This window comes from Pseudophryne corroboree, chromosome 5, assembly GCF_028390025.1.
Source record: "Pseudophryne corroboree isolate aPseCor3 chromosome 5, aPseCor3.hap2, whole genome shotgun sequence".
In the NCBI taxonomy this organism is placed as follows: domain Eukaryota; kingdom Metazoa; phylum Chordata; class Amphibia; order Anura; family Myobatrachidae; genus Pseudophryne; species Pseudophryne corroboree.
In genome coordinates, this window is record NC_086448.1 from 583,308,036 (window position 1) to 583,334,605 (window position 26,570).

Here is a 26,570-nt window from a genome sequence, read left to right on the forward strand (position 1 = left end):
GTTTTCCAGATTTTTGTGTATCTTTGGCAGTAAATATAGAGTTGGGGTCCGAGGGTGTGGTGTGTTGAGATAATCCCATTCAACTTTGGTGATTGATCCAAATTGTAGATGTTTATTGATAATTTTGTTGTATAGAGTTTGAAAGTTGGATGTTGGATTGAATAATGTGGTCTTATAGCAGGTGGCATCTTTTAATTGTCTGTTCGCCTCTTTGAGATATAATGTTGTTGGCCATATCACTATATTACCCCCTTTGTCTGACATTTTGATTTGGACATCATCCCATTTTTGAATCTCCTTTAGAGCATCTTGTTGGTTTTTCGTTAGATTACCAGCAATTCTCTGTGTTCGCTGTTGTCGATACAGTGTGTCAAAGTCACGAGAAACTAGATTAAGAAATTTTTTTACCTCAGGGCATATATTGTCCTGGGGATAAAAGGTAGACCGTTTTTTGCATATTGGCCTTGTGGTTGAAGGAATTGGTTCTCCAGATAATTCTTCCAGGTTAAATAGCGCTTCCTGTTCTTGAAGAGATAGATCTGATGATTCACTAGTGAAAGGTTGTCCCGTGTCGCTCTTGCTGAAGTGTTTTTTTAGAAGGAGTTTGCGACCAAAGAGTCTGAGGTGAGTTTCCCATTTGAAACGATTGAAGTTGGTGGTGGGTGAAAAAGAGAGACCCTTCTCCAAAACCTCGGTTTGATCTTGTGTTAGGTTATGAGTAGATAGATTAATTATTGTCAAGCTTGAAATGGTGGATTCTTTTATTTCCTCCTTCTGGATGGATATCGACGAGATTGGGGAGATCCCCATCTTTCTCTTGTGTTTCTTCCTCCTGCCCCGCCTTGTTTTTGTTTTGCGGGGCGACCTCGGGATTTGCCCCTGTTTTCCTCTAAAAAAGAAGAGGTGGTAGAGGAGGATGAATGGAGACTAAAATCTCTACTATGATGGTAAGGTTCTCTCAAATCAATGTTTGAGGAACTATTATCTTCTGTGTCAGATGGTTCAATTTCAGAGGAAGATGGAGTGTATTCTTGTCTTGTCTGTTCTCGCCTTCGTGTTGGATTAGTCCATTTGAAGATGTGTCCTGAGGTAAAATCCCGTTTATCTCTTGAAAATTTGTTTTTCTTCCGATCTATAATACCATCTTCATAGGATTCCAAATCTTTCTTGATTTTTCCAAAGCAAGTCTGGAAGGTGGAGTTTTTCTCCCACTGTTCCAATTTGAGTCCTAATCTGTCCACTTCTTTAGTGCACTCTTCTAGGACTAGGTGATTGTGTTTAATCAGCACACTCATTAATTCCTGAGAACATTTCAGGAGCCATGTCTCCCACTCTCTTTTCAAATTGTCTGTAGAAAGTTCAAAAGAAGGAAAAAGCTTGGGTCGTAAACCCCTTGGGGTAATCTTTTGTTTGAGATAGTGTTCTAAACTTGTTACATCCCAATCAACTCTAATTCGACGTTGGAGAACTCTCTTTAAATGAAACAAATGATCTTCCCAATTTTTATCTGGAGCCGATTCTGTTAGTTGGATAGGAAAAATCGTGTCCAAGTCTTCTGTCGGTCTTTTGCTTGATAGTTCAGTTTTCAAACTGAAGATACTCATTGCAATGTTGATACAACGTAATTGGAGATAACCAATAATAATGAGAGTACTGAGCTATAGTAATATGTCATAAAATGAGAGCCAAGGAGAGAGAAGCACAGGGAAAAAGATTAATTGTATGTACTATGTAATGATAGTGGCTGTTTGAGGCCTGACCACTGTGCAAGATCCAAGAGCTGAGGAAAACCTCAGTACCAAGGTAAATTGTGAAAACGAGGTTGTGGATCTGCACCAGCTTAAAAAATAAAGGTTGTAGATAAAAAGAAAGATATCTATAAGGTACCAAAATAATGTTGACTATTATTGTAAATCATAAATAGTACTGAGTTTTGGCGGTGCTCCCATGGATTTTGTAGTTAGCCTACATGAGAAAACAAGAGAAAGACAAAATACCCTTGTGTGGAAGCACTCTTTGGGTAAAATATGAAAAAAATGTGTATGGTAGAGGAGAGGACCCTTTCGTTGTCCTTCCTCTATAGAATTGGATAAAACTTAACTTTTAATAATATTCTATAGAAAATTTCACTGGAGGTGAACAAAAAGAATAAACATAAAATCTAGATTGCCATTGTACCAAATAAGGTTCTAGATATGGCAGGTGAAAATTTTTGTGGTTGTTGTATAATTGTTGAAAATAAACAATATGTACAGGTCACAGAAAGGATCGGATTGTAGGATAAGCTTAAAAAAATGATATTGGATTGCCTGAAGAAAAAACGGCCCACAGCACCTAGTATTCCCTGGAGGTCTCCCATCCACGTACTGACCAGGCCATACCTGCTTAGCTTCCAAGATCGGACGTGTTCGGGCGCATTCAGGATAGTATGGCCGTGGGCCGATTGTATCAGGAATCACTGGTGATTTTTTGTGCTGATTAGAAAAATGGCCTAAGTATTCAGCTGGAAAGCTGTGAGATTGTGGGGGAAATGTTCTTAAATGTGATCTCCTGGAAAAATAAGAATTTACTCACCGGTAATTCTATTTCTCGTAGTCCGTAGTGGATGCTGGGAACTCCGTAAGGACCATGGGGAATAGCGGGCTCCGAAGGAGGCTGGGCACTCTAGAAAGATTTCAGACTACCTGGTGTGCACTGGCTCCTCCCACCATGACCCTCCTCCAAGCCTCAGTTAGGATACTGTGCCCGGACGAGCGTACACAATAAGGAAGGATTTTGAATCCCGGGTAAGACTCATACCAGCCACACCAATCACACCGTACAACTCGTGATATGAAACCCAGTTAACAGTATGAAACAACTGAGCCTCTCAACAGATGGCTCAACAATAACCCGATTTAGTTAACAATAACTATGTACAAGTATTGCAGATAAACCGCACTTGGGATGGGCGCCCAGCATCCACTACGGACTACGAGAAATAGAATTACCGGTGAGTAAATTCTTATTTTCTCTGACGTCCTAGTGGATGCTGGGAACTCCGTAAGGACCATGGGGATTATACCAAAGCTCCCAAACGGGCGGGAGAGTGCGGATGACTCTGCAACACCGAATGAGAGAACTCCAGGTCCTCCTCAGCCAGGGTATCAAATTTATAGAATTTTGCAAACGTGTTTGCCCCTGACCAAGTAGCAGCTCGGCAAAGTTGTAAAGCCGAGACCCCTCGGGCAGCCGCCCAAGATGAGCCCACCTTCCTTGTGGAATGGGCATTGACAGATTTTGGCTGTGGCAGGCCTGCCACAGAATGTGCAAGTTGAATTGTACAACAAATCCAACGAGCAATAGTCTGCTTAGAAGCAGGAGCACCCAGCTTGTTGGGTGCATATAGGATAAACAGCGAGTCAGATTTTCTGACTCCAGCCGTCCTGGAAACATATATTTTCAGGGCCCTGACCACGTCTAACAACTTGGAGTCCTCCAAGTCCCTAGTGGCCGCAGGCACCACAATAGGCTGGTTCAAATGAAACGCTGACACCACCTTAGGGAGAAACTGGGGACGAGTCCTCAATTCTGCCCTATCCATATGGAAAATCAGATAAGGGCTTTTATAAGACAAAGCCGCCAATTCTGATACTCGCCTGGCAGAAGCCAAGGCCAATAACCTGACCACCTTCCACGTGAGATATTTCAGATCCACGGTTTTTAGTGGTTCAAACCAATGTGATTTTAAGAAACTCAACACCACGTTGAGATCCCAAGGTGCCACAGGAGGCACATATGGGGGCTGAATATGCAGCACTCCCTTTACAAATGTCTGAACTTCAGGTACTGAAGCTAGTTCTTTCTGAAAGAAAATCGATAGAGCCGAGATCTGTACCTTAATGGAACCCAGTTTTAGGCCCATATTCACTCCTGCTTGCAGGAAATGCAGAAATCGACCTAGTTGAAATTCCTCAGTTGGGGCCTTTTCGGCCTCACACCATGCAACATATTTCCGCCATATGCGGTGATAATGATTGCTGTAACCTCTTTCCTGGCTTTAATAAGCGTAGGAATGACTTCCTCCGGAATGCCCTTTTCTTTCAGGATCCGGCGTTCAACCGCCATGCCGTCAAACGCAGCCGCGGTAAGTCTTGGAACAGACAGGGCCCCTGCTGTAGCAGGTCTTGTCTTAGCGGCAGAGGCCACGGGTCCTCTGAGATCATCTCTTGAAGTTCCGGGTACCATGTTCTTCTTGGCCAATCCGGAACCACGAGAATTGTGTTTACTCCTCGCTTTCTTATTATTCTCAATACCTTTGGTATGAGAGGCAGCGGAGGGAACACATAAACTGACTGGTACACCCACGGTGTCACCAGAGCGTCCACAGCTATCGCTTGAGGGTCTCTTGACCTGGCGCAATACCTCTCTAGTTTTTTGTTTAGGCGGGACGCCATCATGTCCACCTGTGGACGACCCCACTGATGTACAATCATTTGGAAGACTTCTGGATGAAGTCCCCACTCTCCCGGGTGGAGGTCGTGTCTGCTGAGGAAGTCTGCTTCCCAGTTGTCCACTCCCGGAATGAACACTGCTGACAGTGCTAGTACATGATTTTCCGCCCATCGGAGAATTCTTGTGGCTTCTGTCATTGCCATCCTGCTTCTTGTGCCGCCCTGTCGATTCACATGGGCGACTGCCGTGATGTTGTCTGACTGGATCAGCACCGGCTGGTGTAGGAGCAGGGATTTTGCTTGACTTAGAGCATTGTAGATGGCCCTTAGTTCCAGAATATTTATGTGAAGGGAAGTCTCCTGACTTGTCCATAGTCCTTGGAAGTTTCTTCCCTTTGTGACTGCCCCCCAGCCTCGCAGGCTGGCATCCGTGGTCACCAGGACCCAGTCCTGAATGCCGAATCTGCGACCCTCCAGAAGATGAGCACTCTGCAGCCACCACAGAAGAGACACCCTGGTTCTTGCAGACAGGGTTATCAAGCGATGCATCTGAAGATGCGATCCGGACCACTTGTCCAACAGGTCCCACTGAAAGATTCTGGCATGGAACCTGCCGAATGGAATTGCTTCGTAAGAAGCTACCATCTTTCCCAAGACCCGCGTGCAGTGATGCACCGATACCTGTTTTGGTTTCAGGAGGTCTCTAACTAGAGAAGACAACTCCCTGGCTTTCTCCTCCGGGAGAAACACTTTTTTCTGGACTGTGTCCAGAATCATCCCCAGGAACAGTAGACGTGTCGTCGGGACCAGCTGTGACTTTGGGATATTCAGAATCCAGCCGTGCTGGTTCAGCACTTCCTGAGATAGTGCTACTCCCACCAACAACTGTTCTTTGGACCGTGCCTTTATTAGGAGATCGTCCAAGTACGGGATAATTAAAACTCCCTTTCTTCGAAGGAGTATCATCATTTCCGCCATAACCTTGGTAAATACCCTTGGTGCCGTGGACAGTCCAAACGGCAGCATCTGGAATTGGTAATGGCAATCCTGTACCACAAATCTGAGGTACTCCTGGTGAGGATGGTAAATGGGGACATGCAGGTAAGCATCCTTGATGTCCAGGGAAACCATGTAATCCCCCTCGTCCAGGCTTGCAATAACCGCCCTGAGCGATTCCATCTTGAACTTGAATTTTTTTATGTACATGTTCAAGGATTTCAAATTTAAAATGGGTCTCACCGAACCGTCCGGCTTCGGTACCACAAATAGTGTGGAATAGTAACCCCGGTCTTGTTGAAGTAGGGGTACCTTGATTATCACCTGCTGGGAATACAGCTTGTGAATTGCCGCTAGCACCGCCTCCCTGTCTGAGGGAGCAATCGGCAAGGCAGATTTTAGGAACCGGTGGGGTGGAGCCGCCTCGAATTCCAGCATGTATCCCTGAGATACTACTTGAAGGATCCAGGGATCCACCTGTGAGCGAGCCCACTGATCGCTGAAATTTCTGAGGCGGGCCCCCACCGTACCTGGCTCCACCTGTGGAGCCCCACCGTCATGCGGCGGACTTGGAAGAGGAAGCGGGGGAGGACTTTGGTTCCTGGGAACCTGCTGTCTGTTGCAGCCTTTTTCCCCTACCTCTGCCTCTAGACAGAAAAGACCCTCCTTTTCTCTGTCTAGTGTGTCAATATTTTCTGACAGTTTTTCTGACCATGCAGCGGCAGCACTGCACATCCAAGCAGACGCAATAGCTGGTCTAAGTATTGATAAAGCTAAATATTTATCTTATATATTACCCTTTAAGAGGTCTAAGAACACTGTACGCTATCTACGTAAGAAGTACCGTAAGGGTACGCAAGTTGCGTAACGATCGCTCAACCGTAGTCGAGACGCTCAAGCGTCACGTTCGCTTACGGCCCAGAGATCACAGGCAGGCACGCTAGTGGCTGCCGACTAACGTAATGATTCGCTATAGCGTAGCGGACGCTCGGGACCACGAGGAGATCACCAGCGGTGCAGACGCTTACAACGTTAAACCTTTATATCTATACCATTAACAGCGAAATATACAGTAAACCTTAGTGTGGTGTTAGAGTGTAAATGCAACCTGGTGTAACCTGATTAACTACAAAGCTGCTTGGGCGTCACCGACGCTCAGGGAATACTTAACACTATAAGAAATACACAGATACCTGGGCTTAGGGTCCAAAACCTATTATATGTATTATGACTATTATACTTGCAAAAGAATCACAGAACAAAGCATACACTACAATATAACATAGACTAACTAACCAGATAACTACACAGGAAATACAATACAATACAATTAAGGGAAAAATACGGGAGAAATAGAAGAGAGAGAGAGAGAGAGAGAGAGAAATGGGTCACAATAACATCAAGACAATATGATTGCGGAGAAACACTTACGCACAAGGGGAAACGATCGCATGCGCCTCGATATCCAGCTCCCGATTATCAGCAATGAGAACCGTTGAAGAGAGTGAACTGGATACGGTCGGCCTGCCTATTTATGCCCCACACACAATACAATTCAATGGTCCCTACAATCTCATTGTTCATTGGACACAGGAATTCGGCTTCGCATTATAACAAAAGGTCATAGGTTGATTCATACAGGTGGGCTGTGACTGTTTCCAACTGTCCAGGTGGGTGGGATACTGGGTTTCCCGCCGCATGACTAAGTAAGAACAAATAATAGTAAATGGACATAAACTTCTTATGTCCATAACTATTCGCACGAGCGATTTATCCGCTCCAAACCAACACCGGAATATTGCTATTTAAATACTCTTCCGATGGGTACCAAACACCACTGTATGACCCCTGTTAGACCCTTCGTACAATACAAAGAGGGATCTCTCTGTTCAGGAACATGCTATGTTAACTAAACTTTCAGTATCTATCAAAGGGACCATGATCTACAAAATACATTATTAGTGAAAATATGTAACGAATGAGTCGCACGCTACGATTACATAAACTCTACCGTAAATACGCATACCGTGCGCCTGCGGGTGCCCGCGACTGTGAGTATGTGCACGTATGGGAGAGCGTACGCATGCGCAGCACGGACCTGTGTGAGGTGCAAATATGGTAGTGTGCATAGAGATATTTTTCTGACTTTGACAGTCCACCCTTTGGCAGTCAACAATAACTGCCACTTCCTGAAAACATTTCAAAAAGAGAAAAATATATGTTAGGGGTTAATACATTTACATGGTTGGGTAAGGGAGGAGAGGAGATGGTAGGAAAAGGGTATGACCTAGTGAGATAGCAGAAGCATGTGTGTATGAATCCGTGCTTGGGGGTCATGTATCATCGTGCCGTACGTGTTTTAAATCAAGCTTCGAGGTATTGCGAAGTATACATGTGAATTCCTTCTTATCCCGTGGTACGGGTCTGTGGATGGGCTGTCAAACTTTACCGAGCTCTTTTTGGCTTTGGTTGTAACAAAATGGGGGAGCACATTTTAGTTGATGATACATGAATGGGGGAGATATGTGATTGCTGATATCTGTGCCTGTATTCCCTATCGACTATGTGTGTCATTACCTGAGGGTTGTAGAGATGAAGATAAAGAACACTTATGGAAATTGCAGTGGTATTCTATGTCAGGTTAATGTACATCTGTCGGTTGAAGTTTTGTTCGGTATCAGTTGAAAGTCGTCTTCTTTGCGCTGTTTTGCCCATTAGGTGCGAGCAAAAAGCTTTGTCAATGCCATTAGATTTACAAAAAAAAATGTTGGGCTAGCGTAAGTTTAAGAATTCTAGGGAAACTGGGGATCCATGGCAAAGTTCATCAAATGTCCGTATCTAAAGTGGTCAAAACTTCTTCTTTGGTCAATCCATTGTCTGTATAGCGTCTCGTCAACTTCCTCGTCCAAGTGGGTCTTTTTATCTTGGAGAAAAACGGAAAAACAGGTGAAAGAAACGGACCGTATAATCGCATTTTCATTACATCATTGTTTCTATTGTTGGGTCATAAATCAAATCCAGGTTAATTACAGTTTCCTCACTCCTCAAACTCATTACTCTTGTACTTTGTTTGCACTTCATTAAAGCCTGACCGCATCTAAATATCAAGCCAATTGATATGACAACACCTAAGATACATAGGAGAAACTTCCCAACATCCATTATGACTCCTTGAGCCCAGTCTCCTAAACCGGAGAACCAATTTCGCGGGTTCAACCATGACACCCAACCAGTCAGCTCATTACCTACAGCAGCAAGAGTGAGATTGTGTCTCCTGCGAAATTTCCACTTCAATTGGAGAATATCGTCCATCTTTTGGTCTATGACCTCGACCGGATCCTCGGTGCTATTCGTAATATATGTGCAACATTTCACGCCGTATTGTGTTGCTAGTGTGACACAATATCCGCCTGTCACTGCTGTGAGGTAATTGAGAACCATTCTATGCTGTACCAGTTCTGTTTTGTAAGCCTGAAGTTCTCTTCCAGTATACCTAAACGTGTCATCATACATTTCAGTGATATTATCTAACAAATTTGCGAGCGCAGAGATGTATCTATAATTCATCACTCCTCGAGCGGTGCGAGTGAAATCCAACGCCACCAGAACCTGAATCCCGGTGGATTCATGGATCAGATCAGAGGCCGGATGCTCCGTCCTCTCCACCAGGTGCCCCCTAACAACGTGCCCGTAATGGGTGTGAGTACAAGGAGCCTGGGCACCACGGTGTATGTCTTTCATTTTGTCATGTGATACAGTCATTACTTCAGGCAGTACTTTTCCAATATAACACAATCCTTCAGAGTTTGGGGCAAGCCACTTGTACGCCTTTCTCCCGCATATGAAATATGCATCATCGGGGAGAACATATGGGACGGAGTAGGACATAACCATATTACACACCTTCCATGTGAAATCTCCTGACCCTAATTCTTCCATCTGCCTAGTACACGTATCAGGTTGTACGATATGTGCACAGTATCCTGGCGATACCTCTCCAACTCTCGCAATCCTATTTCCTAAGGTGTACCTATACCGGAAAGATTTTCCTCTACTGGCTATGTGGCGTACAAGCTCTGTATCTGTAGGCATTCTATCTGCTCTATGCGAAAAGGTCACGGCATGGCCACTCCATGACACTTCCCAATTTCCCGGCCTTCTGGGATTGGAGATGTTGAAACATAATAGGGACCTATCCACGTGGTATTGGTGGAGCTTCAAACTAGGAGGGCTGGAGATGTTAAACCTCCGGTCCACCGGTCTCCCACCATTTAACTCAAGTACCTCCTCTATCGTCAAAGGAAATGGTACTAGCCCTGATTTGCTATGACCCTGAGGTACCTGAGAGCATACCCAACAATCTGTTTTGTTTAACACATTACCCACTAAGGAGTGATAGTCACTCAATGGATGCCGGTCCATATGGACATCAAAACTGGATTGGCATTTCTTAATGCACCCATCCCCAATGACACTGCTACAGAGCCTACAGATACAGTTTTCTTCAGCCAACAATCCTTAAAAGAAAAATGTTTACAGATAACATGGCTGCTGGATCGTTTCCGGTACTCGCCTTTGCTTAGTGATTGGGTTGCTATTGGAAATTTACACCTCCGTCTCAGTCATCAGAACCTTTCTGGATCCTTTCTCGACCTCACTGGTACTCTCACCGAAACAGACTGCTCTGGTCAACATCAGGGTCAACATGAAAATCCATATCACAGTCTCTTGGGGCAAGTCCATCTTACAGGAGGAGAAAAGAAGAAATTTGTAAAGGGGGTATAAGAAAACAGTTTGTGGGGGAGAGAACTTGTTACGATAATAAGTTCTCTAGTCTTGTAGTTCTTCTTGTTCTGCTGTCATCTCAAAGGTGCTATCTCTCAGTCTTCCAAACGAACATTCTGGTGATGCAATATTCCTTCCTAACCAGCGATCTTTCTGTAAGGAGCAAAAATCTGGCATTACCATTGGTCCAACTGAGGGGTGACATACCATCTTTAAACCATGAAAACATGAGTGAGAAGAGAGAGAAAACGAAAAAAAAAAACAAAAGAGATAGAGAACAATTCATATGCATATATATTTTACATAACTCGACAATAACCATCAATAGGAAAAGAGAAATTAAACATTTTTTTTCAAACATTTTAAAATATGGTCAGCATTAAGAAAACATTGTCAGATTTATCAGGCTGTCATATCTACGTGTCTAATGGTTTCCTTGAGCAGTCCCTCCCCACCAGCACCTCCATATTCCACTGTCTGTATCTGGCCAGAATACATTGTGGTGGATAGGTCATGCTGGGGTTTGGTAGACTTCTGCAAGGACCAAGCGGATATGCAATGTTTGAATTCTTACCAATAATCGTCGGAGATGGGGATAGAAAAAGAAACATTTCACAGATACATGTACAACTTTTCACCCGGTCATTCCTGTGTCTTTAGTGAATGACCTCCCAATTTATTAACCGTTACCTCAGGCTTACCATCAGTCCTAATGATCACCTTTTCCTGACTACATATCATGGGTGTGGCCCAAAATTCTTCCTATGTGATCCCTGATTATAATCGTGTGTGTTATAATTTTGCTCATTTCTTGGTCTAGGGGGTCTGACTTTATGTGGGTTATTACAGTTGCTGGCATAATGCCCTTCTCTTCTACAATGATAACAAATCCTTGGCTTTCTCCATGTGCTAGGGGCCTGGGATTCCGGTCGACTTGATGCATCCTCTAGTGCTTGGATGTTCAGTGCCATCAACCGCTCTCCCTGCGCTTCCCTGGTTCTTTGGATATTTCGGTCATGCTCGATAGCGGACTCTCTTAATGCCGCCACCGAGATACCTCTCCAATGTGGTATGGAAGTTTGTACCCTAATTTTTAGTGTGTCTTTTAAGTTGTTCATTAATACGGACACAGCTACCTCTCTGTGGTGTACATTAGTTTCAATGTCATCTATACCAGTGTACCTAGCCATATCCTGCAGAGCCCGGTGAAAATACTCTGATGCGGATTCACCTTCTTTTTGTTTTATTGAAAAGATTTTATTCCACTTTACTACTGTAGGAAAATATTCTTTCAACTGTAGATTGATTCTTTTTACATTATCTTGGTTATACTCGTTTGTTAGTGGCACTTCCTCATCTAGCTTACAATCAGCGATACATTTCAATGAATCAACATCGGGGGGTAAACATGCCCTCAAAACTGTCCTCCAATCTTTGTTATTTGGCTCTGCAGTGTGTCCTAGCACTCTAATGTATCTTTGACAAGCAACTAAGTCTTTCCTGGGATCAGGAAATTCAGACAGAATTGTTCTTAATTCTGTTCGGGAAAAAGGGCAGTACATGGCGATGTTCCTGACAGGAGTGACTCCTGAAGAGTCAGTTTTCCCATTTGGTACTGCAATTACCTTGACAGGATTAAGTCCAGTAACGTCATTCTGAATTGATTCCACGATATGAGGTACATTTGTTTGTGCGTAATGTATAATACCATACGTACCTGTGGACACGACCTCACCTGACCCTCCATTAGGGGGTTTGATTACAGTCTTTACCGATTGGGTCGCGTCCACCTGGATGTCTTGTGTGATGGCTTCTGGAAGAGGTGCCGACATCGTTCTGGGTTCACTTTCTTGTTGGTGTTCCTGAGGAAAGTTTAACATGGGGTGCGACTTGCATGGGTTAATAGTTGTACATTCAACAGTATTACAATTAGCATTGTTACATTTATTACACTTATTCTTATCATCTATACTACAGTTGCTAAGAGCGTTTTTATTGTTCACCCTTGTGCTTTTCTCCGCAACCATAATCCCCTCCATTGCCATGTCTCTACTCTCAAGATGAAAGTTAGGTATGTGAGTTACATTTCTTTGCATTTCACCCTCCTGTTGCCATAACTGTAAACAATCATAATGCTTGATTCGTCTCTTTGCTGATTTAATGAGACAGATCCTTCTCCTTAAATTATGCAACACCTCTGAGTCAAAACTACCTATCCCGGGAAATGGTGCCTTATCCCCCGCAGTCATTCGTGTCCATTCATCACAAAAGGTCTCAGTGTGGGGACCATATTTCCCCCACATTACTAACCGAGCAGACCCTCGGGGTCTGCAAGCTTCTGGAGTCTGAATCCTGACTGCCGACTGTCTCTGTGTCATGCACTTGGCTTCCATTGTGGACCTTTTTAACACAGAAAAACTTCCTAAAATGCACCAAACACAGAAGTCTACGGTGGAAATCCTTAAAGCTCTTCCACTGAACTTCTTCTGCTCCGGGTATCTCCGGTCCGCCTTCTAGCAGACACGTGTAGCCGTTGCAGGCCCTATCTTTAGAGATTTTCCTGAGAAAAATTCCCTTCCTTTTTCTTTACACAAATCACGCTTGCATGTGCTCCCTACAACACGTATGAGGGCAAGATATACGACCTCATATCACGTTGCGTTATTGGTCACACATACAACCGTGCGGTCCAATCGTACCACTTATAGACACTTGTTGCCCATAAATGGTAGGATCATTGGAGTCTCCCTACTGTGCTCCAAAACAGCCAGAGCGTAACACAACGAAAACTTTATCACACTCTGTTGCACGTTTTCACTTCAGGCCGTGCTCATAGATCACACAGATCACAAAGTCCACAAAGCGGGATTTAATACCGTTTTATCACATAGACCACAAAGTCCACAAAGCGGGATTCAATACACTCATACCGTTTTCAACCCACTATCATTCTTATAGTTTTCTGATCAGAAAAATCATTTCCCGTAGTCTGATAGCTCTCCCCAGAGGTATTACAGTAAAGTAAGGTATTTAAACTAAGTTTTGGAAAGCTGAAATCAATTTGTGCTATTTATCGCTTTGCGTTATTTACCGCGTTGCGCCACTTATCGCCTGTTGTTTGAGTTACGTGGGCGTACCCAGACGCTCCGTTGCGTAATATACGCTGCGTGCGTCGGCCTTTGGATTGCGTACGCAAGTCTTTGTTAGAGACACGTGTACGCAAAGCAAAGATCCACCGTAACACAATTTATACTTTTATCAATGTAGATGATCCTTGATCATCTACCACACACCACACTGACTTCGCCTTATCTCCCAGGCAAAAACTGTGTGTTTGTCTACACTTTAACTATATTACCTCTATTCTTAAACTATGAAATAACGGCAAATCTCTTTTAGCACGTTTATCAACTATAAACCTGGCAAACAGGAGAGTGATATACGAAAATACACAAATGAAAAGGAAATGCAGATATATATGTGTGCGTGCAAGACAGAAAAATAAACAGTTTTAAAAGACACTAGCGTTTTGCTCTTACCTCCGGTTCCCGGATTCCTTCAGCACCCTTTACCTAAGCGAAGCAGACGCTTATCCCGTCAGCACTACGAGGGATACAACCTCCCGCCCTTTGCTGATGGATAATGTCTGCTGATATTACCTAGTGCAGATATGTGAAGGACTGGACGGCCCCCAATTGATAAAGCTAAATATTTATCTTATATATTACCCTTTAAGAGGTCTAAGAACACTGTACGCTATCTACGTAAGAAGTACCGTAAGGGTACGCAAGTTGCGTAACGATCGCTCAACCGTAGTCGAGACGCTCAAGCGTCACGTTCGCTTACGGCCCAGAGATCACAGGCAGGCACGCTAGTGGCTGCCGACTAACGTAATGATTCGCTATAGCGTAGCGGACGCTCGGGACCACGAGGAGATCACCAGCGGTGCAGACGCTTACAACGTTAAACCTTTATATCTATACCATTAACAGCGAAATATACAGTAAACCTTAGTGTGGTGTTAGAGTGTAAATGCAACCTGGTGTAACCTGATTAACTACAAAGCTGCTTGGGCGTCACCGACGCTCAGGGAATACTTAACACTATAAGAAATACACAGATACCTGGGCTTAGGGTCCAAAACCTATTATATGTATTATGACTATTATACTTGCAAAAGAATCACAGAACAAAGCATACACTACAATATAACATAGACTAACTAACCAGATAACTACACAGGAAATACAATACAATACAATTAAGGGAAAAATACGGGAGAAATAGAAGAGAGAGAGCGAGAGAGAGAGAAATGGGTCACAATAACATCAAGACAATATGATTGCGGAGAAACACTTACGCACAAGGGGAAACGATCGCATGCGCCTCGATATCCAGCTCCCGATTATCAGCAATGAGAACCGTTGAAGAGAGTGAACTGGATACGGTCGGCCTGCCTATTTATGCCCCACACACAATACAATTCAATGGTCCCTACAATCTCATTGTTCATTGGACACAGGAATTCGGCTTCGCATTATAACAAAAGGTCATAGGTTGATTCATACAGGTGGGCTGTGACTGTTTCCAACTGTCCAGGTGGGTGGGATACTGGGTTTCCCGCCGCATGACTAAGTAAGAACAAATAATAGTAAATGGACATAAACTTCTTATGTCCATAACTATTCGCACGAGCGATTTATCCGCTCCAAACCAACACCGGAATATTGCTATTTAAATACTCTTCCGATGGGTACCAAACACCACTGTATGACCCCTGTTAGACCCTTCGTACAATACAAAGAGGGATCTCTCTGTTCAGGAACATGCTATGTTAACTAAACTTTCAGTATCAATCAAAGGGACCATGATCTACAAAATACATTATTAGTGAAAATATGTAACGAATGAGTCGCACGCTACGATTACATAAACTCTACCGTAAATACGCATACCGTGCGCCTGCGGGTGCCCGCGACTGTGAGTATGTGCACGTATGGGAGAGCGTACGCATGCGCAGCACGGACCTGTGTGAGGTGCAAATATGGTAGTGTGCATAGAGATATTTTTCTGACTTTGACAGTATAATGCCTGAGTGTGTGTATACAGACTTCAGGATTGCCTCCTGCTTTCTATCAGCAGGCTCCTTAAGGGCGGCCGTATCCTGAGAGGGTAGTGCCACCTTTTTTGACAAACGTGTGAGCGCTTTATCCACCCTAGGTGGTGTTTCCCAACGTGACCTATCCTCTGGCGGTAAAGGGAACGCCATTAGTACCTTCTTAGGAATTACACATTTTTTATCAGGGAAAAGCCACGCTTCTTCACACACTTCATTTAGTTCATCTGATGGGGGAAAAACTACGGGTAGTTTTTTCTCCCCAAACATAATACCCTTTTTTGTGGTACCTGGATGTAAATCAGAAATGTTTAACACCTCTTTCATTGCCTCAATCATGCAGTGAATGGCCCTGACAGGCATTAGGTTTGACTCATCGTCGTCGACACTGTTATCAGTATCCGTGTCGACATCCGGGTCTGCAAACTGAGGTAGCGGGCGTTTTAGAGCCCCTGACGACCCCTGAGGCACCTGGACAGGCACGAGCTGAGATCCCGGCTGTCCCACATTTGGCATGTCGTCAAATTTCTTATGTAAAGAATCTATACGTGCACTCATTTCTTTCCATAAGTTCATCCACTCGGGTGTCTGCCCCGCAGGGGGTGACGTCCCTTCAAAATGCATCTGCTCCGCCTCCACCTCATTATCCTCATCAAACATGTCGACACAGCCATACCGACACACCCCACACACACAGGGAATGCTCAACAGAGGACAGGACCCACAAAAAGCCCTTTGGGGGGACAGAGTGAGAGTATGCCAGCACACACCAGAGCGCTATATATATACAGGGACTAACTGAGTTATGTCCCTAATAGCTGCTTTTTATATAATATATGTATATATACTGCCAATTTTAATGCCCCCCCCCCCCCTCTCTTTTCCCTCTTACTGTTACTGTATATTGCAGGGAAGAGCCAGGGAGCTTCCTTCCAGCCGAGCTATGAGGGAAAAATGGCGCCAGTGTGCTGAGGAGATAGGCTCCGCCCCTTTTCCGCGGCCTATTCTCCCGCTTTTTATGGGATTCTGGCAGGGGTATTTACCTCATATATAGCCTCTGGGACTATATATTGAGGTATTTTAGCCAGCCAAGGTGTTATTATTGCTGCCTCAGGGCGCCCCCCCCCCAGCGCCCTGCACCCTCAGTGACCGGAGTGTGAAGTGTGAGAGGAGCAATGGCGCACAGCTGCAGTGCTGTGCGCTACCTTGGTGAAGACAGAGTCTTCATGCCGCCGATTTTCCGGACCATCTTCTTGCTTCTGGCTCTGTAAGGGGGACGGCGGCGCGGCTCCGGGACCGAACACCAAGGACTGGGCCTGCGGTCGATCCCTCTGGAGCTAATGGTGTCCAGTAGCCTAAGAAGCCCAATCCGGCTGCAAGCAGGCGAGTTCGCTTCTTCTCCCCTTAGTCCCTCGCTGCAGTGAGCCTGTTGCCAGCAGGTCTCACTGAAAATAAAAAACCTAAATCTATTCTTTCTAAGAGCTCAGGAGAGCCCCTAGTGTGCATCCAACCTCGGCCGGGCACGAATTCTCACTGAGGCTTGGAGGAGGGTCATGGTGGGAGGAGCCAGTGCACACCAGGTAGTCTGAAATCTTTCTAGAGTGCCCAGCCTCCTTCGGAGCCCGCTATTCCCCATGGTCCTTACGGAGTTCCCAGCATCCACTAGAACGTCAGAGAAAAGAGGCCCACAGCACCTAGTATTCCCTGGCGGTCTCCCATCCATGTACTAACCAGGCCATACCTGCTTAGCTTCCAAGATCAGACGTGATCGGGCGTATTCAGGATAGTATGGCAGTGGGCCGTTTATTTCAAGAGATAAGTAAACAATTGTCAGGTTTGAAGGTATGTGTAAATGGTAATTAACCAAAATTCCCTGGGATTGGTCCTGGGAAATTATGATTTAGAAGCAAAATCCAAAGTTATTAGTCCCACTGAAGGGTAAGGGGTGCTGCTAATGACCAGCAAAGTGATAATTAAATGATCCTGCAGCAAGATAATCTGAAAAAAAAATTTTTGTGTTAAACAAAAAAGGGGTTTGCTGCTGTACTGAAAGTACCTAAGTGTTTTTTTTAAATATATCAGTGCATTATATTATTATATCATTAGTGTATATTAATCTCCCAATCACACATAGCAGGATATATTCCCCAACCAACCATCGAACCTCTCTTTTCCTTAGTTTTTACTATATATCCAGATTATAATTTTGGCTATTATTATTATCAGGACACAGATCCTACATAGCCTCTATGTTATTCATATGGGACCTTTACAAGGAGAACAAAAATCAGGATAAAGCAAACTACTTTCAAAAAGCTCTTTTTAGACGTTTATCAGATGTATCACGTTTTTTCCTATATATTTAAGTCTCATATATTATTGATTTCTATAGTATCATTAAGTCCCAAAGGTGATAATGAACCAAGAGAAAAGATCCACAAAGCCTCCCTTTTACAGAGACGATTGAACCTGTCTCCACCTCTTGCGGTGACTGGTATAAACTCAATACCCTGCACCACAAGACCATACATATTTCCCTGAGGTTTACATTTAATATGTGTAGACAAACTATGTGTTCTTATACCTTTCATAATGTTTCATCTATGTTCTAGAAACCTTACGTTTAGTTTTCGTGTGGTTCGACCTACATATTGGATGCCACACATACATGTTATCAGGGGTGCCCGGCCATAAATATGTGTGTCTTCAAACAGGCCCATATATAAATTAGCAAAACTAGGGGCGAACTTGGTGCCCATGGCGGTACCCAGAATCTGCAAATAAAAGTGTGCATTAAAAGTAAAATAATTGTGAGTTAAAGTAAATGTGATGGCATCTAAAACGAATTGCCTTCTGGCCTCGCTCAGATCACCATCTATAGATAGAAAGTACTCAACCGCTTTTACTCCAGCTGAGTGTGGGATATTGTTGTATAGTGACTCTACGTCACACGTGATAAAGATATAATTATCTTGCCATATTACAGTGGACAATAAATTAAAAAAATGCGTAGAGTCCATGATGTATGATCTAAGCGAGACCACATGTGGTTGCAAAAAAGAATCAATAAAGGATGATAAATTAGTCGTGAGGGATCCAATACCAGATATAATGGGACGGCCGGGGAGGTGAGGTGAGGGATTTGTGAATTTTGGGCAAATGATAATACGTGGGTGTTACATGGTATGGGTTAAAATAAGAATTTACTTACCGATAATTCTATTCTCGTAGTCCGTAGTGGATGCTAGGAACTCCGTAAGGACCATGGGGAATAGCGGCTCCGCAGGAGACTGGGCACAAAAGTAAAGCTTTAGGACTACCTGGTGTGCACTGGCTCCTCCCCCTATGACCCTCCTCCAAGCCTCAGTTAGGATACTGTGCCCGGACGAGCGTACACAATAAGGAAGGATTTATGAATCCCGGGTAAGACTCATACCAGCCACACCAATCACACCGTACAACTTGTGATCTGAACCCAGTTAACAGCATGATAACATAGGAGCCTCTGGATAGATGGCTCACAACAACAATAACCCGATTTAGTTAACAATAACTATGTACAAGTATTGCAGACAATCCGCACTTGGGATGGGCGCCCAGCATCCACTACGGACTACGAGAAATAGAATTATCGGTAAGTAAATTCTTATTTTCTCTGACGTCCTAGTGGATGCTGGGAACTCCGTAAGGACCATGGGGATTATACCAAAGCTCCCAAACGGGCGGGAGAGTGCGGATGACTCTGCAGCACCGAATGAGAGAACTCCAGGTCCTCCTCAGCCAGGGTATCAAATTTGTAGAATTTTGCAAACGTGTTTGCCCCTGACCAAGTAGCTGCTCGGCAAAGTTGTAAAGCCGAGACCCCTCGGGCAGCCGCCCAAGATGAGCCCACCTTCCTTGTGGAGTGGGCATTTACAGATTTTGGCTGTGGATTGTACTACAAATCCAACGAGCAATAGTCTGCTTAGAAGCAGGAGCACCCAGCTTGTTGGGTGCATACAGGATAAACAGCGAGTCAGATTTTCTGACTCCAGCTGTCCTGGAAACATATATTTTCAGGGCCCTGACAACGTCCAGCAACTTGGAGCCCTCCAAGTCCCTAGTAGCCGCAAGTACCACAATAGGCTGGTTCAGGTGAAACGCTGAAACCACCTTAGGGAGAAATTGAGGACGAGTCCTCAATTCTGCCCTGTTCGTATGAAAAATCAGGTAAGGGCTTTTATAAGATAAAGCCGCCAATTCTGACACGCGCCTGGCCGAACCCAGGGCCAACAGCATGACCACTTTCCATGTGAGATATTTCAAATCCACAGATTTAAGCGGTTCAAACCAATGTGATTTTAGGAACCCCAAAACTACACTGAGATCCCAAGGTGCCACTGGAGGCACAAAAGGAGGCTGTATATGCAGCACCCCCTTGACAAACGTCTGAACTTCAGGAACTGAAGCCAGTTCTTTCTGGAAGAAAATCGACAGGGCCGAAATCTGAACCTTAATGGATCCTAATTTTAGGCCCATAGACACTCCTGTTTGCAGGAAATGCAGGAATCGACCCAGTTGAAATTCCTCCGTTGGGGCCTTCCTGGCCTCGCACCACGCAACATATTTTCGCCAAATGCAGTGATAATGCTTTGCGGTCACATCCTTCCTGGCTTTGATCAGGGTAGGAATGACTTCTTCCGGAATGCCTTTTTCCTTCAGGATCCGGCGTTCAACCGCCATGCCGTCAAACGCAGCCGTGGTAAGTCTTGGAACAGACAGGGTCCTTACTGGAGCAGGTCCCTTCTTAGAGGTAGAGGCCACGGGTCCTCTGTGAGCATCTCTTGAAGTTCCGGGTACCAAGTCCTTCTTGGCCAATCCGGAGCCACGAGTATAGTTCTTACTCCTCTCCGTCTTATAATTCTCAGTACCTTGGGTATGAGAGGCAGAGGAGGGAACACATACACTGACTGGTACACCCACGGTGTTACCAGAGCATCCACAGGTATTGCCTGAGGGTCCCTTGACCTGGCGCAATACCTGTCCAGTTTTTTGTTGAGGCGGGACGCCATCATGTCCACCTTTGGTTTTTCCCAACGGTTTACAATCATGTGGAAGACTTCTGGGTGAAGTCCCCACTCTCCCGGGTGGAGGTCGTGCCTGCTGAGGAAGTCTGCTTCCCAGTTGTCCACTCCCGGAATGAACACTGCTGACAGTGCTATCACATGATTTTCCGCCCAGTGAAGAATCCTTGCAGCTTCTGCCATTGCCCTCCTGCTTCTTTTGCCGCCCTGTCTGTTCACGTGGGCGACTGCCGTGATGTTGTCCGACTGGATCAGTACCGGCTGACCTTGAAGCAGAGGTCTTGCTTGGCTTAGGGCATTGTAAATGGCCCTTAAGCTCCAGGAAATTTATGTGAAGTGATGTCTCCAGGCTTGACCACAAGCCCTGGAAATTTCTTCCCTGTGTAAATGCTCCCCAGCCTCGCAGGCTGGCATCCGTGGTCACCAGGACCCAGTCCTGAATGCCGAATCTGCGGCCCTCTAGAAGATGAGCACTCTGCAACCACCACAGGAGAGACACCCTTGTCTTTGGTGACAGGGTTATCCGCTGATGCATCTGAAGATGCGATCCGGACCATTTGTCTAGCAGGTCCCACTGGAAAGTTCTTGCGTGGAATTTGCCGAATGGGATTGCTTCGTAGGAAGCCACCATTTTTCCCAGGACCCTTGTGCATTGATGCACTGACACTTGGCCTGGTTTTAGGAGGTTTCTGACTAGTTCGGATAACTCCCTGGCTTTCTCCTCCGGGAGAAACACCTTTTTCTGGACTGTGTCCAGGATCATCCCTAGGAATAGAAGACGTGTCATCGGGATCAGCTGCGATTTTGGAATATTGAGAATCCAACCGTGCTGCCGCAACACTACTTGAGATAGTGCTACCCCGACTACCAACTGTTCCCTGGATCTTGCCCTTATCAGGAGATCGTCCAAGTAAGGGATAACTAAAACTCCCTTCCTTCGAAGGAGTATCATCATTTCGGCCATTACTTTGGTAAAGACCCGGGGTGCCGTGGACAAACCAAACGGCAGCGTCTGAAACTGATAGTTACAGTTCTGTACCACAAACCTGAGGTACCCTTGGTGAGAAGGGTAAATTGGGACATGGAGGTAAGCATCCTTGATGTCCAAAGACACCATATAATCCCCTTCTTCCAGGTTCGCAATCACCGCTCTGAGTGACTCCATCTTGAATTTGAACCTTTGTATGTAAGTGTTCAAGGATTTCAGATTTAAAATAGGTCTCACCGAGCCGTCCGGCTTCGGTACCACAAACAGCGTGGAATAATACCCCTTTCCCTGTTGCAGGAGGGGTACCTTGATTATCACCTGCTGGGAATACAGCTTGTGAATGGCTTCCAATACCGCCTCCCTGTCGGAGGGAGACGTCGGTAAAGCAGACTTTAGGAAACGGCGAGGGGGAGACGTCTCGAATTCCAATTTGTACCCCTGAGATACCACCTGAAGGATCCAGGGGTCCACCTGTGAGTGAGCCCACTGCACGCTGAAATTCTTGAGACGAGCCCCCACCGTGCCTGAGTCCGCTAGTAAAGCCCCAGCGTCATGCTGAGGACTTGGCAGAAACGGGAGAGGGCTTCTGTTCCTGGGAACTGGCTGTTTGCTGAAGCCTTTTTCCTCTCCCTCTGCCACGGGGCAGAAAAGAGGAGCCTTTTGCCCGCTTGCCCTTATGGGGCTGAAAGGACTGCGCCTGATAATACGGCGTCTTCATATGTTGAGAGGCTACCTGGGGTAAAAATGTGGATTTCCCAGCAGTTGCCGTGGCCACCAGGTCTGATAGACCTACCCCAAATAACTCCTCCCCTTTATAAGGCAATACTTCCATATGCCTTTTGGAATCAGCATCACCTGACCACTGCCTCGTCCATAACCCTCTTCTGGCAGAAATGGACAGTGCACTTACTCTTGATGCCAGTCGGCAAATATCCCTCTGTGCATCACGCATATATAGAAATGCATCTTTCAAATGCTCTATAGTCAGTAATATACTGTCCCTATCTAGGGTATCAATATTGTCAGTCAGGGAATCCGACCAAGCCACCCCAGCACTGCACATCCAGGCTGAGGCGATTGCTGGTCGCAGTATAACACCCGTGTGAGTGTATATACATTTTAGGATATTCTCCTGCTTTCTGTCAGCAGGTTCCTTAAGGGCGGCCGTATCAGGAGACGGTAGTGCCACCTGTTTAGACAAACGTGTGAGCGCTTTATCCACCCTAGGGAGTGTTTCCCAACGTGCCCTATCCTCTGGCGGGAAGGGGTATGATGCTAATAACCTTTTAGGAATTATCAGTTTTTTATCGGGGGAAACCCACGCTTCATCACACTTCATTTAATTCCTCAGATGCAGGAAAAACTACAGGCAGTTTTTTCTCACCAAACATAATACCCTTTTTAGTGGTACTTGTATTATCAGAAATATGTAAAACATTTTTCATAGCCTCAATCATGTAACGTGTGGCCCTACTGGAAGTCACATTCGTCTCTTCATCGTCGACACTGGAGTCAGTATCCGTGTCGGCGTCTGTATCTGCCATCTGAGGTAACGGGCGTTTTAGAGCCCCTGATGGCTTTTGAGACGCCTGGACAGGCACAAGCTGAGTAGCCGGCTGTCTCATGTCATCAACCGTCTTTTGAAAAGAGCGGACACTGTCACGTAATTCCTTCCATAAGCTCAGCCACTCAGGTGTCGACTCCCTAGGGGGTGACATCTCCATTACAGGCAATTGCTCCGCCTCCACACCATTTTCCTCCTCATACATGTCGACACAATCGTACCGACACACAGCACACACACAGGGAATGCTCTGATAGAGGACAGGACCCCACTAGCCCTTTGGGGAGACAGAGGGAGAGTATGCCAGCACACACCAGAGCGCTATATATATATATACAGGGATAACCTTATAGAAGTGTTTTTCCCCTTATAGCTGCTGTTTTATTAATACTGCGCCTAATTAGTGCCCCCCTCTCTTTTTTTAACCCTTTCTGTAGTGTAGTAACTGCAGGGGAGAGCCAGGGAGCTTCCCTCCAACGGAGCTGTGAGGGAAAATGGCGCCAGTGTGCTGAGGAGATAGGCTCCACCCCTTTTTGGCGGACTTTTCTCCCGCATTTTTATGGATTCTGGCAGGGGTTAAAATACATCCATATAGCCCTGGGGGTTATATGTGATGTATTTTCGCCAGCCAAGGTGTTTTTATTGCTGCTCAGGGCGCCCCCCCCCCCCAGCGCCCTGCACCCTCAGTGACCGGAGTGTGAAGTGTGCCTGAGGAGCAATGGCGCACAGCTGCAGTGCTGTGCGCTACCTTGGTGAAGACTGATGTCTTCTGCCGCCGATTTTCCGGACCTCTTCTTGCTTCTGGCTCTGTAAGGGGGCCGGCGGCGCGGCTCTGGGACCGGACTCCGAGGCTGGGCCTGTGTTCGGTCCCTCTGGAGCTAATGGTGTCCAGTAGCCAAGAAGCCCAAGCTGGCTGCAAGCAGGCAGGTTCGCTTCTTCTCCCCTTAGTCCCTCGATGCAGTGAGCCTGTTGCCAGCAGGTCTCACTGAAAATAAAAAACCTAAAACTAAACTTTTTCTAAGAAACTCAGGAGAGCCTCCTAGAATGCACCCTTCTCGGCCGGGCACAAAAATCTAACTGAGGCTTGGAGGAGGGTCATAGCGGGAGGAGCCAGTGCACACCAGGTAGTCCTAAAGCTTTACTTTTGTGCCCAGTCTCCTGCGGAGCCGCTATTCCCCATGGTCCTTACGGAGTTCCCAGCATCCACTAGGACGTCAGAGAAATAAAAAATTATATTCCTGTCTTGATATTGCTACATCTCTATACGCTTTCTCCAGATGACATGTTTTTTATATGGGAGGGTGATATGAATTCGGCCAGGAGCTATGTGGAACGTCTGAAGCAGAATTCATTTGGTCTTAAATTAACCAGCACAATTCACGAATCTAGGATTTCCTTTCTGGACATTGCTCTAGAAGTAAAAAATAGTAATATAATTACATCCACATATAAGAAGTGGATTGCAATAAGTTCTTAAATTACTCAAGTTGTCACTATCTACCATGGCTCAGGAATATACCTAGAAGCCAGTATATGAGACACAGACGAAATTGTTCAGAAATTATGGACTTTAACCAACAAGCTCATAATCTCACAATTGCACTTCTAGAACAAGATTATCCAGATGATATTTTGACAAAAGCAGAAGAGCAAGTGAGAATAATAGATAGAGAGGCCTTGCTACTGACGAGTAAAAGCAAATCTAATAGTTTGACTAATCCCAAACAAAATACTGAACTTAGGTTCATAACTAAATTTAACTCTAGTTCTAGGGAAATAAAACAATTGTTTAAAAAGAATATAGCGATTCTAAGGGCTGATAAAATATTAGCACCTCTTTTGGAAATAGACCCCCAGATAGTTTTTAAGAAAGCTAGGAATCTGCAGAGCTTTCTAACACCTAGTCATTATATAGGTTCAGATCCAGCTACGAAAGCAAGTAAAACTTGGCTCAGTTCTATTCCTTTAAAAAATGGATGTTTTAAATGTGGCCGTTTAGGATGTATAACATGTAAATTTATAGAACACAGGAGTACACATTTTCACTCTACCACCTATGGCACAGATTTTGAAATCAAGGGACATATTGATTGTAATGCCACCTATGTGATCTATTTGATAACATGTATGTGTGGCATCCAATATGTAGGTCGAACCACACGAAAACTAAACGTAAGGTTTCTAGAACATAGATGAAACATTATGAAAGGTATAAGAACACATAGTTTGTCTACACATATTAAATGTAAACATCAGGGAAATATGGACGGTCTTGTGGTGCAGGGTATTGAGTTTATACCAGTCACCGCAAGAGGTGGAGACAGGTTCAATCGTCTCTGTAAAAGGGAGGCTTTGTGGATCTTTTCTCTTGGTTCATTATCACCTTTGGGACTTAATGATACTATAGAAATCAATAATATATGAGACTTAAATATATAGGAAAAATAAGAATTTACTTACCGATAATTCTATTTCTCATAGTCCGTAGTGGATGCTGGGGACTCCGTAAGGACCATGGGGGATAGCGGCTCCGCAGGAGACTGGGCACATCTAAAGAAAGCTTTAGGACTAACTGGTGTGCACTGGCTCCTCCCCCTATGACCCTCCTCCAAGCCTCAGTTAGGATACTGTGCCCGGACGAGCGTACACAATAAGGAAGGATTTTGAATCCCGGGTAAGACTCATACCAGCCACACCAATCACACCGTATAACCTGTGATCTGAACCCAGTTAACAGTATGATAACAGAGGAGCCTCTGAAAGATGGCTCACAACAATAATAACCCGATTTTTGTAACAATAACTATGTACAAGTATTGCAGACAATCCGCACTTGGGATGGGCGCCCAGCATCCACTACGGACTATGAGAAATAGAATTATCGGTAAGTAAATTCTTATTTTCTCTAACGTCCTAAGTGGATGCTGGGGACTCCGTAAGGACCATGGGGATTATACCAAAGCTCCCAAACGGGCGGGAGAGTGCGGATGACTCTGCAGCACCAAATGAGAGAACTCCAGGTCCTCCTCAGCCAGGATATTAATTTTGTAGAATTTTACAAACGTATTTGCTCCTGACCAAGTAGCTGCTCGGCAAAGTTGTAAAGCCGAGACCCCTCGGGCAGCCGCCCAAGATGAGCCCACCTTCCTTGTGGAGTGGGCATTTACAGATTTTTGGTTGTGGCAGGCCTGCCACAGAATGTGCAAGCTGAATTGTACTACAAATCCAACGAGCAATAGTCTGCTTAGAAGCAGGAGCACCCAGCTTGTTGGGTGCACACAGGATAAACAGCGAGTCAGATTTCCTGACTCCAGCCGTCCTGGAAACATATATTTTCAGGGCACTGACAACGTCTAGCAACTTGGAGGCCTCCAAGTCCCTAGTAGCCGCAGGCACCACCAATAGGTTGGTTCAGGTGAGACGCTGAAACCACCTTGGGGAGAAAACTGAGGACGAGTCCTCAATTCCGCCCTGTCCGAATGGAAAATCAGATAAGGGCTTTTTCAGGATAAAGCCGCCAATTCTGACACGCGCCTGGCCCAGGCCAGGGCCAACAGCATGACCACTTTCCATGTGAGATATTTTAACTCCACAGATTTAAGTGGTTCAAACCAATGTGACTTTT

At 45.2% G+C, this 26,570-nt stretch overlaps 1 protein-coding gene and 2 pseudogenes across 5 annotated transcripts in view; all 3 read right to left on the reverse strand.

Moving 5' to 3' along the window:
• Positions 1–26,570, reverse strand: part of C5H18orf63 (chromosome 5 C18orf63 homolog) — a 506,655-nt gene that overhangs the window by 457,529 nt on the left and 22,556 nt on the right. The gene's annotated exons all lie outside the window — the stretch shown is intronic.
• Positions 2,323–2,440, reverse strand: LOC134931180 (5S ribosomal RNA; annotated as a pseudogene).
• Positions 17,013–17,130, reverse strand: LOC134931439 (5S ribosomal RNA; annotated as a pseudogene).